Source organism: Pinus tabuliformis, chromosome 1_2 (genome assembly GCF_031772625.1).
Source record: "Pinus tabuliformis cultivar Carrire ecotype Pingquan chromosome 1_2, CPIR1, whole genome shotgun sequence".
Classification (NCBI taxonomy): Eukaryota; Viridiplantae; Streptophyta; class Pinopsida; order Pinales; family Pinaceae; genus Pinus; species Pinus tabuliformis.
The window spans coordinates 511247022-511261695 of NC_142298.1; positions in this window are offsets into that span (position 1 = coordinate 511247022).

Consider the following 14674-nt stretch of genomic DNA (forward strand, 5'->3'; position numbering starts at 1 on the left):
AATTGGAGATCATGTTTATGTGTGGGTATGATCCTAGAAGAGTACATTACAATGGAGCAAATGTGCGAAATTGGCACCCCGATTTTGTTGTCCTTTCCAGATCCTGGCACGAATCGGACCAGTGGCTTACCAACTCACCTTGCCCGGCCACATACATGTGAACAAAGTTTTCCATGTTTCTGTGTTAAAAAAAAATGTATATGATCCTACGCATATAATCAATTTTCAAGATATACAAGTAATTTAATTTTAGTAAATTTGTTAAGACAAAGTTACTAAGGGAAAAAAAATTGACTAAATTTTTCTTGCATGTAGGTCGAACTGGAAGGTGACTTCTCGGTTGAACCTTTGCTTATACTCGATCGAAGAGAAATAATGTTGCGGAAACGAGTTATCACCTAAGTTAAAGTGCAATGGCAGCACTTTGGGCTAGAGGAGGCCACCTAGGAGGATGAACAAGTTATGAGGGAGACTTGTCCAGATCTATTTGCAGCAGAAAAACATCGGGATGATGTTTAATCTTGGGGGGGGAGATGTGATGTCCCCAGTGATTGTAAATATTTATTTACCACAGTAAAAAAAACTAGATATTATTATTATTATTTAAATTTATACATTTAATATTTTGATTAAGTTATGCATGAAACAAATGTTTGAGCAAGTTACCTATCCCTAACTACTTCCTTGAAGATTAATTCTCCAAGAATAAATCAAGAGGGTATTGGTGCCTTAGATGAAGGAAGGAGAGGGAAAAAGGGAGATGTTTCCTTGTTGATATGTTAGACGGTTTAGGAGCTAAGTCTAGTTAAGACCAGATAGTTGTAAATGATAAGACTGATAGTCTTATAGGAAAGCATCTGTCATGTGAGCAACAGCTCGGGGGGAGACTTTGGCCTGAAAGCGAGTCTCATGGTTGGGAGGAACTTGGCAACTTATAGTTGATTCTAGTCCAGGAGGACAATAATGAAAATCTACAGAACTAGATAAATATATAGAACTCTGAAACTAGAAATATACTTCTAAAAAACCAGAGCTTTGGTTTTCTTTTAAAAGTAGTAGATAGGTTATTATAGTAGAAATCATATGTAGAACTCTGAAACATAAAATTTACTGTCAAAAGACTAGAACTCTGATTTTATTGTTGAAAGTAATAGATGGGTCATTACAATAGAAATCTCATGTCAGATTTTAGACATATTTTTCTTACTAGCTGCCTAGCAATGTGTGTGTAACCTTTTTAATAAATAACACAGAAGAGGAAACTATAAAAGAATATGGAAATTTATTATGTATAAATCCTTAAGTACAAAGGATAGACAAGTAAGAAACCCTCTGAAAATAGTGTCACTATTAAGGAAACTTTTGACAAGGTAATTACATCTTTTATCAAAGAAACAACATGGGTGTAAACATTCGAGATAGGGAAGTACCCTTGTAGGGTTTATTACCTCCCATTCCCTTTATTTATGAAAAGAAAAAGCCAAGACAACACACTAAAGTCTATGGTTAATTCTAGTTTGAAGGCACCTTGAAAAGGGAAAAACTTGAAACAAAATTACTTTCAAAAATAAGGTAAAATAACGCGAATTTACTAAAAACACAGTGAGGGAAATTATCACAGAGAAACCAAGATATAACTCAAATATATATATATATATATATATATATATATATATATATATATATATATATATATATATATACATATATATATATATATGAAAATTGTTGGAAAGGTTAAGTCTGTTACGCTATGTTACAACAAAAACATTAGGAAAAACACATAGAGTAAATTCGTCATAAGGTTTGGGTAAACCCCAAAACCCCATCATTGTAACAATTTTGACTACGACTTTGTTATACCTGAGCAAGCGAGTCAACCATTATGGAACCTTAACAAATTTATGAAGACTATAAAACCATGCCAGGAAGAAAGTCGAAAAGGCTTAAATCATTCATATATAGATAATAATTAATCATACAGGTTTCTAAAACTCGGAGTATCAAAACCCTTCGACCATGAAATGTCAACAATTAAATTACATATTGATTTTCGAAGAAGACGAGCACCAATTTCAGGTATGCAAACCCAAAAATGTAATTAAAAAAATAACAATAGTACAGGAGTGGAGCCGAGGAAAAAATAGGTAGTGCCATAGAGGACTAGACTTTACTCTGGAGATACATGAGCACTATTGACAAGATCTATGAAGAGTTCCATAACAGGCGAGACAAGCCATTAAGCCCATAAAACTTTGAACTTTGAAAACCAAGATGTTTTTCACATTACCCGGAGATTGGTAGCAACCCAGAGACTGAAAACCTACGGTATGACACAACAAGGAATGGTTTTGACCTGGAAAGGCCATCCATCCACCGCTGGAAACTCTCAGTGGATGCAATGTAATACAAATAATACTATTAGAAAAAGCAGAAGCTAGCAAATGACTACATCTGAAAAAGAAATGCAAGAATAAAAGAAGTAGCACACTACCTGTGTGGGGAAGCCGCGTGAAAACCCTCCATGAAGAAAACTCCAGCGCCTTTTGAAGAATTAAACACCCAACTAGTAGCCGCGTAGGTAATGCATCTGAACAAGGAAGGTAAAGTCACCAGTGAGCAAAGGTAGGGGTGAACCAGAGAGGAACCATGAACCCGTGAGTTGGAGCCGGAGTAGACTGTCATAATATGCACCGGACAAGGAGTTAAGGAAATCAATCTTGATCATCCGATGGAAAAGAACCATGGAGAACCATCGATGGGGATCCCTTACCCATAAAATCCCGAACAGTTGGAAGGCATCTCGAAACATCCAGAAGATCGCTCCCACCATTTCTTGGGTGGGGATCCAAGGATATAAAGTTAGATTATGAATATCATGAATATCATGGCTCCAATAATATGCGTAATGTATTGGGTTATCTACCAATTCTTTCATGTGGAAAGAATTCTTTGATTCTCTTCCATTTTAGTCACTTTCTTTCAGACAATATTCATGAGCAATTTCTAAAGTTTGGAATTGAAAAATGGTTCAAGTATTAGTTAGTTTTTGTTTATCTGTTCTTGTACCATCAGTCATAAAAATTATTTCAAAAACAACTACAAAAAAAATATTTGTAGGGTAATGATTGCTCATTTTTTCATTGGACTTCTTTAGTCAGAAAACATTCTAAGAGATTCTCTTTTACGAACTTTGTGGACCGACTCCTATCAATTTGTTTTTTTATTTTGAATAGTGATAAATTCCCTAGAATTCTACTAGAGTTTAAGCATGATTTACGTCTTAGTGAACATACTGAGCTAGGTGACTAGTTTTTGTATAAGAATTTTATTGAAATAAGACTATATGGGTGTGAACTTCCTCCATATCATTTACCGGTATTTTTTCCAATTAGAATTTTCACTCTTGAATTTATTAGACAAATCTTAAATGCAGACCAAGTCCATTTTGTATCAAAAAGGAAAGAGGCCATATTCAAGCTATTCAAGCTCAAACCATAGATATGACCATTTGTTGTAAATACCAGAGTTGTTCTTCAAGATGTTGAGTTTTTGCTAGCAAGGATGAAATTCATCAAGGGAAACAATTGGTGTTATGATGTAATTGAGAGAATCTCAACTATTAGAGTTTGAAATAATTCTCCTCCTTATGTTCATTTGTCAAAACCATACATTGAAATATATGCTAATAGAGAAACATGGGAAGAAGACACCTTAAAAGAATTTCCAGAAGGATAAGAAGTATAACAATCACTAAAACTAAATTTTTTATCCACTCCTCAACAAAAATAAAAGGAGTTGAAAAGAAAAAGTCAGAGTGTGTCAGAGTCAGAGGGAACAAAATTTAGAGTTTACAAGAGGCGGAAAACAAGGGATTTAGAAGAGACCATGTCAAAAACTAGATCTTCAGATATATGTACATCAACTATAGTCATTGTTTCAAGCGAACTTGTTTTCAATTTGCAGCAGGTTGAAACAATATTTGGATAGTATCCGTCAAGTCCTTATTCTGGTAGCCAAAATATCTTTTATAAATTTATTGGGATTAAAAAGAAAATGAAACTTTGAAGGCAATGGATTACACTCAGTTCTAGAATAAAACTACCTCTACAAACGATATGTTACTTTGGGCTTTGGATGTTGAAAAGGGAAATTTTCAATTAGCTTTTCTAGAACCAAAAGTTGCAGAAGATAAAATAGTAGAATATTTTAAGACATCTGCATTTTATTTCAACACAACATAGATCCATCCAATTGATCAGATATATTTTCATAGGGAGATAGGAGAGATGATTTATTCTACTTTAACTAACTCTATAGTTAATTTGTCAAAGTTGTTGAATTAATTGAATAATACCATAACTGAGTCAAAGATGGAAAGAATGTATTCTCTTGCCAAGGACACTAGGATAATGTCATTGTAGGATTTAGTTATCAGGATGGGACTAGATCCTCATGATATTGATGTTTCTCGTGAAATTAGATAAAATAGAAATATACACATTCAATCTCTCCACAAGAGAATGAAGATGCCAACAACTGAACATCCATAAACTCAAGAAGTTTCAAAACTAGAGAAATAAAAATAAATATTGTTGTCAATGGGGATTGAATAAAAGTTGCAGATACAAAAAATGGATACATAGATGAAACAAATTCTAAAAGAAAAGGAGTAATCATGAAGCATAGTGCCTTGTACATTGTAAGAAGGTTCAACAAGCAATGATGCAATAGAAGGAATGATAGAAGCATTCTCATCTCTTAGTTTGAAGAATAAAGATATTGATAAATTCAAGAAAGAATTAACAAGAGCTAAAGAAAGTAAAATTAGCTTAGAAAATCCATTAGTTGTTGAAATGTAGAAGAGTTCCAGATTACAAAAGTAGGTTGAACAATATGTAATTCAAGTCATTAGTGCAGAATGTCTAATTCAATCTAGGGAAGTTATCTGGGTGGCAATCGTTTCTTTAGTGTCTAGTATTTGGAAATGAATTCAGATTACAATTGAGCAAGAAGGGATATTACATAGAGAAAATTAGTCCATGCATAAGATCAAAAATAAACTTAAAAATGAGCCCAGTGTAGCCAACAACATTATCAAGTTTTTGAATTCAAAAACAAAAGGAGAGCTAGAAGATGTTGGTACTGCTGACAGGACCGATACAATCACATGAACTAGAAGGATTTTAACCAAGAAGAATTTGATGTTATAGTTAAAATAAGAATGTAATTCTATTGAAGTCTACATTCAGAGGTTCAACAAGAAATTTTATGCTTTACAAGAAAGAGGTTTGCCTTCCTTTAGAAATGAAAATGCAAAAATGGTTATTGAAGATGAATATCATATATTACTAAACAGGGTTGCTCTAAATAGATCAAAATTCGTTGGAGTAAAAGGACCTTTGTGTGGTAAATATCTCATTGGAAAATTAGTTCATGATTTGTCCATATGTGATGATATGACGTATTTATTATTAGTTAAACCAACCTTTAAAAGATATATTGATGTAGATGAAGCTTATAGTAAAATGGTTGTGTTAGCTTATCCTGTGGAGGAAGAATGGGAACAGTATGTTGATCTGTTATTTTAATTTTCCAAACCAAAGGAAATTTTTCAAAGGAAACAAATATTTTAGCAGAAAATCAAGGAAGATCCTATTTTAGAGGAGCTAAATTAAAATATTTTCAAGCATTTTGAAACTAAATTGAGATATTTGTATTTTTGTCGAATTGATGATTTTTGTAAAGACACTATATGTATCACTTTGATGGGTTTTGAAACAATTGATTGGTGGACCAAAGAGTCTGATCTTTAGCAATATATAATCTTTTTTTTTTAAGTTATTCAAAGAGTACTGACTCGGTTTATAATAGTACTTGTTTCATATGTTATGTTTTTCTTCATTACATATCGGTTGTCAAAGTTACATTCATTATTCGGTCGTTTAATTGAACAAACCATTTGTTTCAATACTCTGCATCATTTGGATGTTGTGTTTCTATACAATTCCTTTGTATGCTAATGTTCATTTCTAGGATATTTTCTAGATGGCACTTTCATTTGTCAAAAAAATAAGAAATTGTTAGGATAGTTACATTATAAAGAAGGGTGTTTTCTCAAATGAATAATAGTGAGCAACTTCTTAATTTTTTATTAATTTAATCACAACATTTGTTTTTTTATTATTTGGTATTGAGTCATATTGATAAAATTGTTAAGAGGAAATGGCTTACATGTGATATGGGGGAGTTTTATCTAAATTTTTTATTTAATGGAATATTTTTTTTTCTCTGATTTTTCATGTAGCTATTATGTATTTAGATGGTCGTGATTTTTTGCACAATAATGCTCGTAACTTTTGATTTTTTGTCTTTAGTTGTTTTATATTTTTCTTGTCCTTGTCACAAAATTTATAGTTCCTTTTATAATTTTTTGGTATTATGGTTTGTGGCTCCTTAAAAAGAAAATATGTATACTATATTAATTTAAAAATTAAGTATTCGTTCAAAATTTTATTTTGTACGACTATTTTAATTGTGAATTTCTAAACTTAAATAGTTAGTTGTAGTAAGATACACATTGGACGGTCGTTCAATTGGTTTTTCTGCAGTTCAGCATAGGTAGAAATGAAATAATCAATCAGTCGTGCAGCGTACCACTATATTGTAGTGTTTGGTGCTTGTTTCATTTTCCCTATCTTATACAGGTTTGGTTGTTCAAGACCTATAAGATGCTTGGAGATTTGAAACATTCTCCATTTTGAAACATTTTAGGGTATCATTTCACATTTTTGAAACATTTGACATTTTGATAGTATTATTTCTTTGTGCAATTTTTTATGAAGATTAATTCTCAAGAATAATTTTTTATCAAGTGGAAAAATATCAATTTCAATTGAGAAATAAATTTGTTATTATTCATGTATAGTATATATAATGTTTTAGTAAAATGAATATATATATTTGTTAATGAGAATGTGACTTATAAGGGTTTTATATGGGTTCGAATTTCTCGAGGGGCGCCTCAGGGGTGGACATTCTTATTTCTTGTTGTCTTGTTAATGATCCTGATATATGCCAAATTTTATTGACAGAGGCAAAATTTGCATCTTTTAAGGTTGGAAATCTCGCTTTCGCCCATGATGTGCATCAATTTCCTTTCTACTGGTTGTATGCAAGGTTTACACCAAATTAGGTGCGTGTTTTTGAACCTTTGAATTTTCATGTTTACTGTAAGTATACATTGTTAGATCATTTACAACCTTAGCTTTGTTTGCTTCAAAAACCATGGTTGGAGGGTAGCTTACATCAAATCTACATGTGATTGTGCTTGGTGCATAACCAACTTTGTTACTCTGTTTACACTCAGTATGCAAGTTTTATTGATTTATGCATTTGCACATCAAGGAAAAATCAAATGGTCCATAAGTTTGATTTCTTCATTGTTTTGAGTGATGATCAACAATGAATAGCCAATAATAGTTGGTATTTTTTACTATAAATATTAATTATTTTTTCCTATTTAGGGTTACAAAAATGTTACTTCAAAACCTCCTTCAGTGTCATAATGGACCATATTTAGCATGCATTTCTTTCTTGGGAGATAATTAGGTGTACATATTTATTGTTGCGCTCCTTATTATGTATATTAAAAATTCAATGCTACCTATGTGCCAAGAATTTTGAATTTTAAATTATATGTAACGTACAAGTAAAAGAGTAACTACAGTGGATTCTAATTTTAATTTTAGCTTTTGTGCATTCTAGTCAATGGGTTTTTAAATTTCATAATGTAAACCATAACCATATATGATTTTACGACCCTCTTTTTGGGTAGCGATGTTTGTCGGCCGGATAAATCATTCTTGTGGACAAGAACGATCTCCCTAGTATCAACAAATATCTAGCAACAAGCAGGACAAGCAAATCTACCTTTCTCTAAATATTTTGCGATTTATAAATAAAAGCCAAGAGGTGTTTTAGACCCTACCTTAAGTCCAACGCTAATTTGTGGCAGCCACGATTCGACCGTCCGAATGAGTTTCCTTTTTAGAACCTGCAAACACAAACAAGCACACATCAAATAACACCTTCATAGCTAATATAGTAAATCATATTCATCATGGTGATCAAGGAATCCATGAAATAAACCATAAAAAACAGCTTATTGAGAAAAATAAACTTGATTGTATTAACTTTGAAACAAGAAGAAATTTACAACCTTTGGTGCCTTGATGTTGTACAAGCTCCTCCCAGGGTCTAAGCAAGAATCTCCTCTACTTTGACAAGTCTCACACTCTTCCCAATGAGATCAAAAAAGGTAAGTAGTCTCTCCTCTCAAGCTCAATTAGGAAGACTAAATTCCAACAACATTTCACCTCAAAAATCTTCAGCTTTCAACCTCCTCAGTAACCAGCCCAATGCCTCATTTTATAGTGTAGAGGAAGGAAGTTACAGGTCCACCTATGAAGGGATAGAGTCCTCCTTCAAAGGGATAAGCTTCTCACATCAAGGGGTTAGCTCCTTAAGGTATGGGATGCATGAACCTTAAAGGAGCGAACTTGCCACCTCAAGATTCCCTCTAGAAGCTTCCAGAAATAACCCAAAGTGAGTTTTTAAGAATGTACTTGCGCCTTTTTGACTTTTACAGGGGTCCGCACCCATTACACAAAGACAGAGCGGTCAGGTACGTAGGGGACATGACCAATAGGTGCAGGACCACATGTAATGCTAAGAGAAAGTGCGGAACTAGAGTTTTAAAGATTTTTAAGGGCTTTCTCTCATTTTTCAAGGCTTGACATGAAGAACTGAGGTTTAAGACTTGCAAAGGAGGAAAGTATGAGTGGTGATAGACTCACACTAACTGCAGAATGTCATGGTGACAATATTTTTTGCAACAGATTGCCCCCTAAAGTGCGAAGTCTACAATAGATGAGGATAGTATTTGTCATCTAAGAAGAGTGATGTACTTTATCATTTCAAGGATCATCCTGTGGACAGCCTGGTCAGAACCTATAAAAACATTCAATACAAAATACATATATGTGAACATATCATCGCTGAGGTAGGAATTCCCATACTCAGATCAAAACTGACTAGAAAACTAACTAAAATGCTCTGATACAAGAATGATTTTGTAATACATCACAGGTATAGACATATGTAGACACAGTATGGGTGCAACCATCTATTTATGAATAGTCCACTGTATAATGAATAACAAAATTCCTCGCAGCCTGGATGGTGGAAACTAGATCCAGGGTCTTGATTTCTGCTTCCCGAACTAGTACGATTCTATCCATGTGAATAAATGTGTCGAAGTCAAACATGGTAGAAACCACTTGATTACTTGTCAATGATGTAAACTGTTAACAAGTGTGAGAGAAACCACCATTAATGTCAATGGCTCTCAAAGTACAGTACAATCCATGAAATGTGAATAGATGAGTTGATGTCGAACATGTCAGAGAATCCTTTGATCGAAGGTCAATGATGCAACCTATCATCGAAGGCGAGAAACCTGCCATTGAGGCATGCAGATTCCAAGGTACTGACGATTTCTAGATCATCTTTCTAGATAATGAGCTGAAGTCGATAGAAAGCGATCTGTCGTAGGCAAGCCCACAACATGAAATCATAGATCAAGTTTGAAGAAATATATTTGCAAGGACTAACTCAGGGATGGTCAAGATGGATGACAAATATTTTGTAGATGAATGGTTTATTCGAACTGACCTCTTGAACACATAACGACACTGTAGATGGTTTGGTGACAATTGACCCAAAGTTAATACCCAGAAATTGGCTGAAGACTTTCAATATGGTTTGATTAACTATTAGGCAAAGGATTTCCCAACCCAGGTGAACAAAAAGTGTCATGTTCAAGAGTGGTTGAATGCTTTTCTAAGACACAAAGTATAACAAACAACTTCATTTTTCTCTCTTTTCCCCCACCATTTATAGCAAGTACCTCTTTATTTTTGACAAGCTTGAGGAGGATAACATTTGCTTGGTTATAGGCTCATCCTTCGGATGAGTCCAACTTAGTTTAAAATTCGAACCCTAAGAAGGAGTGGTCCATTCCTGTTTTAAAATTGAACAAGTCCTTTACTATTAAATTTTAACGATTCCAGCATAGGAGAAACTCAACGTTTTTCAATTTTAGGGAGTCAGAAGAAAAACTTAAGAAAACTCCATGGTTGTCCTTTTTCGTAAATTTGTGTCTCCCAAGCCCAAAAAACTATAAAATAATACTTGAGAGAACCGCTTGACGATTACGATCAAGGAGTACTTTTCATAATTAGTGTCTCTGATCCGAAAAAGTAAAAAAGCGATCAATGACACGTCATTTTATAACCAATATCGAACTTGAAACGACAAAAGCTCGATAATCTTTTCATGTTTATACAGTCAGAAAAGAGCTGTAAGTGGACCGTCCTTTTAATTCCTTTTTAACGAGCTTAAAAAGAAAAACTCGGCAATCTTTTCATATTTTACGATTCAGAAAAGAGCTTAAAGAGGACTCCAGTGTTTTCTTTTGAAAATGATCAATTTTCCCTGAAAAATCCGATATTTTGCGCAAAAACTCAAACATTACTCATACCTGTTTAAAATAAATAAAAATGCATCAAAAAGTTACCTTTTTAAAGTGAAAAATAAACAAATTAAAAATTCATTTTTTCAAAAAAGCTTATAAAAAGGGCTTTTGTAAATTCATTTTTACCGTTTGACTTCAGAGTGAGAAAAGAGAGCTTTTGGGTAAGAAACATCCTGTGAAGATTGCGGAAAATCCATCCATTGGAAATGAAAACCATCAACTCCAGGTAATCCACATCACCTTAATCTTGCATTTCAACCATTTCAGTTTCATTTTTAGGCTTCCATTTTGATTTTTCAGAGAAAAATTAGTTTAAAAGACCGCTCGCAGGGGTCCGCAGGCGCAGCATGCGAAACCTGCGGACCTCGACTTTTTCCTACAAAGGAAAGAGCTAGGGGCCCACACCCGCTGCTTGGGAAGAGTGCAGACCTACGCACTGTCCCTAACTAGCAGGTGCGGACCCCGCGAAATAGGTTTTGGAACTTCAATTTTTTCGAGTTCCGCCCAAAAATTTTGAACTAAAATGTTCTAATCTGCCGCTTTTGCAATGTAGGATATACACAATTCTCATTTGGCGGGAACGAGAGCGCGAGGATGTGGACCTTGCCGTGATCAATCATCAACCCTCAATAGATGCATTGAGAGCATGCGGGCTATTTAAATTCTGGGCCATACCTGGCATGAGGGCCCAAGTAGACTTTTTGCAATGGCTGGTGGACAGGTGGAATATACAGGACCAGAGCTTCATTATTGGTGGCCACTGGCTCGAAATTGAGCTAGAGGACATTTATTTCTTGACTGGTTTACCCAAGAGAGGTGAACGATTATCTCTATTCGGGACTAGGCCAGGTGGCCAGTCTGTCGATAGTCTCCGACTAGAGTTTTGTAATGACCAAACAAAGGACAAAGGGATTGATATCAAAACTATCTCCCATCCTGAACTTAAAGTGATTGCATTTACTGTCACAACAAAGGACAAAGGGATCGATATCAAAACTATCTCCCATCCTGAACTTAAAGTGATTGCATTTACTATCACCAGACTCTACGGAAGCGCAGCACTGCATGTAGCTACCAGATCCCAAATGTGAATGGCAGTAGACTGTTATCGAGGCACCATCTTCAACTGGTGCGAAGCTGTGTTGGCGAATGTAAAAGGCCAACTAACTAGAGCAAAGAACGGACAACTAAAAAACTTTGGATATGGTTTCTTAGTTGTGAGCTTTGGTCTAGAGAGGGTCCCGATGTTGGTCCCACAACATCTTTCTGTTGGAGTTGGACTTCCCCGAGAACCTAAGCTAATGCGCTGGGTTACAGTTATGGCCCGTCATCCTGAGGAGGGTTCAGAGGTTGTTCGATTTCCGCCTGAGTATTTTCGTTGGTTGGAGAACCAACTTTTCGTGATTCAGGATTTTCCTTATGCTGGGATGGATTATCGTGGTGACCCAGATATGACTCTTCCACGAGGAGAGTAGTGGGATGATTCAGGTAAAATCATTCTCAACATTTTCTAAGTTTTAACTAATTTTTTGTTTTCGTTTTTAAATTGTCCAAAACTGATAGTAAAAGTTTCAAATGCAGATGTGGGTCCACGACGATCAACCACTCTCCGGCCCTATGAGAGGAGACACCCAGTTGCAGCAGTACCAGCCCCATGGGATGAATCTACAGAGACCCTGACCGAATTGGAAAATCATCTAGAGCGTTTGACAGCAGATATTCCAGAGACTAGAATAGATGACATTCCTCTTAGGTTACAACGCTATGTGATTGGGGTCCCAGGACCTTTTAGGAGGTTCCTTTGTAGGGTGGCCCGAGCAGTGGTTTCTTATCGTGATCATCACTAGTGATAGGATGATCGCCTTTGTAGACTCATATGACATTTTTTCTTTTTGTACTATCATTTTTGCCAATCATAAGGTGTTTTTCAACCTATGATCGAAGACGATGTATATTTGACACACTTCTTTGCTATGCTATATCACTATTACTGGCTATCTTGTATAACATGTTATGGAATGTTTTTAAATTTACTGTTTGATTATTGCAAATGTCTATTTAACATTCGAGAAGAAATTGCATCTGCTAATGTATTTAAATATCTTGGAATATGCTGATATTCAATGTAGTCAAATTCACGTTCCAAGAGACGAACTCTCAAAAATAATCTTAATAACACTGGATTTCTAATGGCATAAACTCTATTAAGCTGCAATACAATGAGTTCAGAATCTAACCTAACAATCAAACTCTGAATCCCGAATGAGATGGATTCAGATAATAACTCAATCACTGCACTATACTCTGCAATGTTGTTCGTTGTTTGACTGAGGCTTACCCCATGCATAGATACCAACTCATTAGAGGGTGAATAGATAACCCAAGCTGCGGAAGAAATATTCTGTGTATTACGACAAGCACCATCAGCGAAACCAATGTATGTTTGAAGAGATGTCGACATCTGCAATATCAAGAGTAAAATCAAGATAAGCAGGAATAATGATAAAAACACTCTCTAAACTAAGCACACTTTTCTAATTTAAAACACACCAGCTAGAAAGAAACTAATCTAATTAAAATCTCCACACCTAGATTTAAGCATAATATCTCTTCAGATAAAGACCATTTCTGGGTTTACCCAAAGAGACACCATCAAAATATACCAATCCATAGGCCCCTTTTGCCAGCTTTCGCTTAACAACATAAGGACCATGCCACATAGGTACAAATTTTCCAGCCCCTAGCTTATCGTTTGCTTGATTGTATAGTAAGACTAGGTCTCCTTCCGAAAAATTACGAGGTGTAACATTTCGATCGTACTGAGCTTTAATTCGTTTAGCATGAGTTTCAATTGCTAACGCAGCATCACGTCGATTCTCATCTAGCTGAGCTAAGTACAACCAACGTTTCTCCTCTTCAGAAGTGGCTGGTAGTAATTCTATGGCTATTTGCAATGACGAAATTTTGCATTCAATGGGTAACACAGCTTCCAAACCGTAAACCAGTTGAAAAGGAGTGAAACCAGTTGATGTTTTTACTGAGGTTCGATACGCCCAAAGTGTTGAAAATAACATGTTATGCCAATTCCACCTATGAATGCCAATGATTCGTCGAATCATAATGACTAGAACTTTGTTGATGGCTTCAACCAGACCATTAGCCTGTGGGTAATATGGAGTAGAACTATCGTGACGCAGGCCAAGTTGATCTGTTAGTTCAGTCATCATGATGTTTCGAAAATGACTCCCATGATCAGTGATAATTGCTTGAGGAACACCGAATCTAGTAATTATATGATTGAAAACGAAAATTGTAGCAGTTTTGCCGTCTGCCAAAAATGTAGGCATCGCCTTGGCCCACTTAGTAAAATAATCTACCGCAAGGATGATATATGCATGCCCCCAAGCCGAGTGAGGGTTACATGTAATAAAGTCAATACCCCACTTTACAAAAGGGTTGACGGCAATTATAGGGTGGAGAGGAGTAGGTGGAGCACGCATCTTTCGATCAAAAATTTGACAATTGTGGCATTTTCGGATCGCATAGATACAATCTTTAAATAAAGATGGCCAGAAATAACCAGCGCACAATATCTTCTGGGTTGTGGCATACCTAGACATATGACCACCACATGCTCGAGAGTGATAGTCATTTAGAACCTTTTCAGCTTCTTCATGAGTTAAACAATGCCGGAAAATAGAATCTACCCCACGATGATAGAGTGTATCTCCAATTATTTTGTATTGTTGGGATTGGAAACGTATTTTCTATCGCTGAGATCGTGAAATTTCAGGCCAAAAAGATTGGGTTTGGAGATAAACAATGATATCTCCATACCATGGATCAAGAGTACTGATAAGAAACAAGGATTCATCTGCAATGGGCTCTTCTGCCACAGTCTCAGTATCAGCACGCGGGGAATCACACATCAATTCCGCAAATACCAAATATTTCTTTGCCTTGGATTTTTCAAATTCCAAGTCAAATTCCTGCAGGATAACAATCCATTTGGAATACTTGCCCCCTAGCAATTTTTTGGTCAAAATATAGGTCATAGGGTTACAATCAGAAATTATG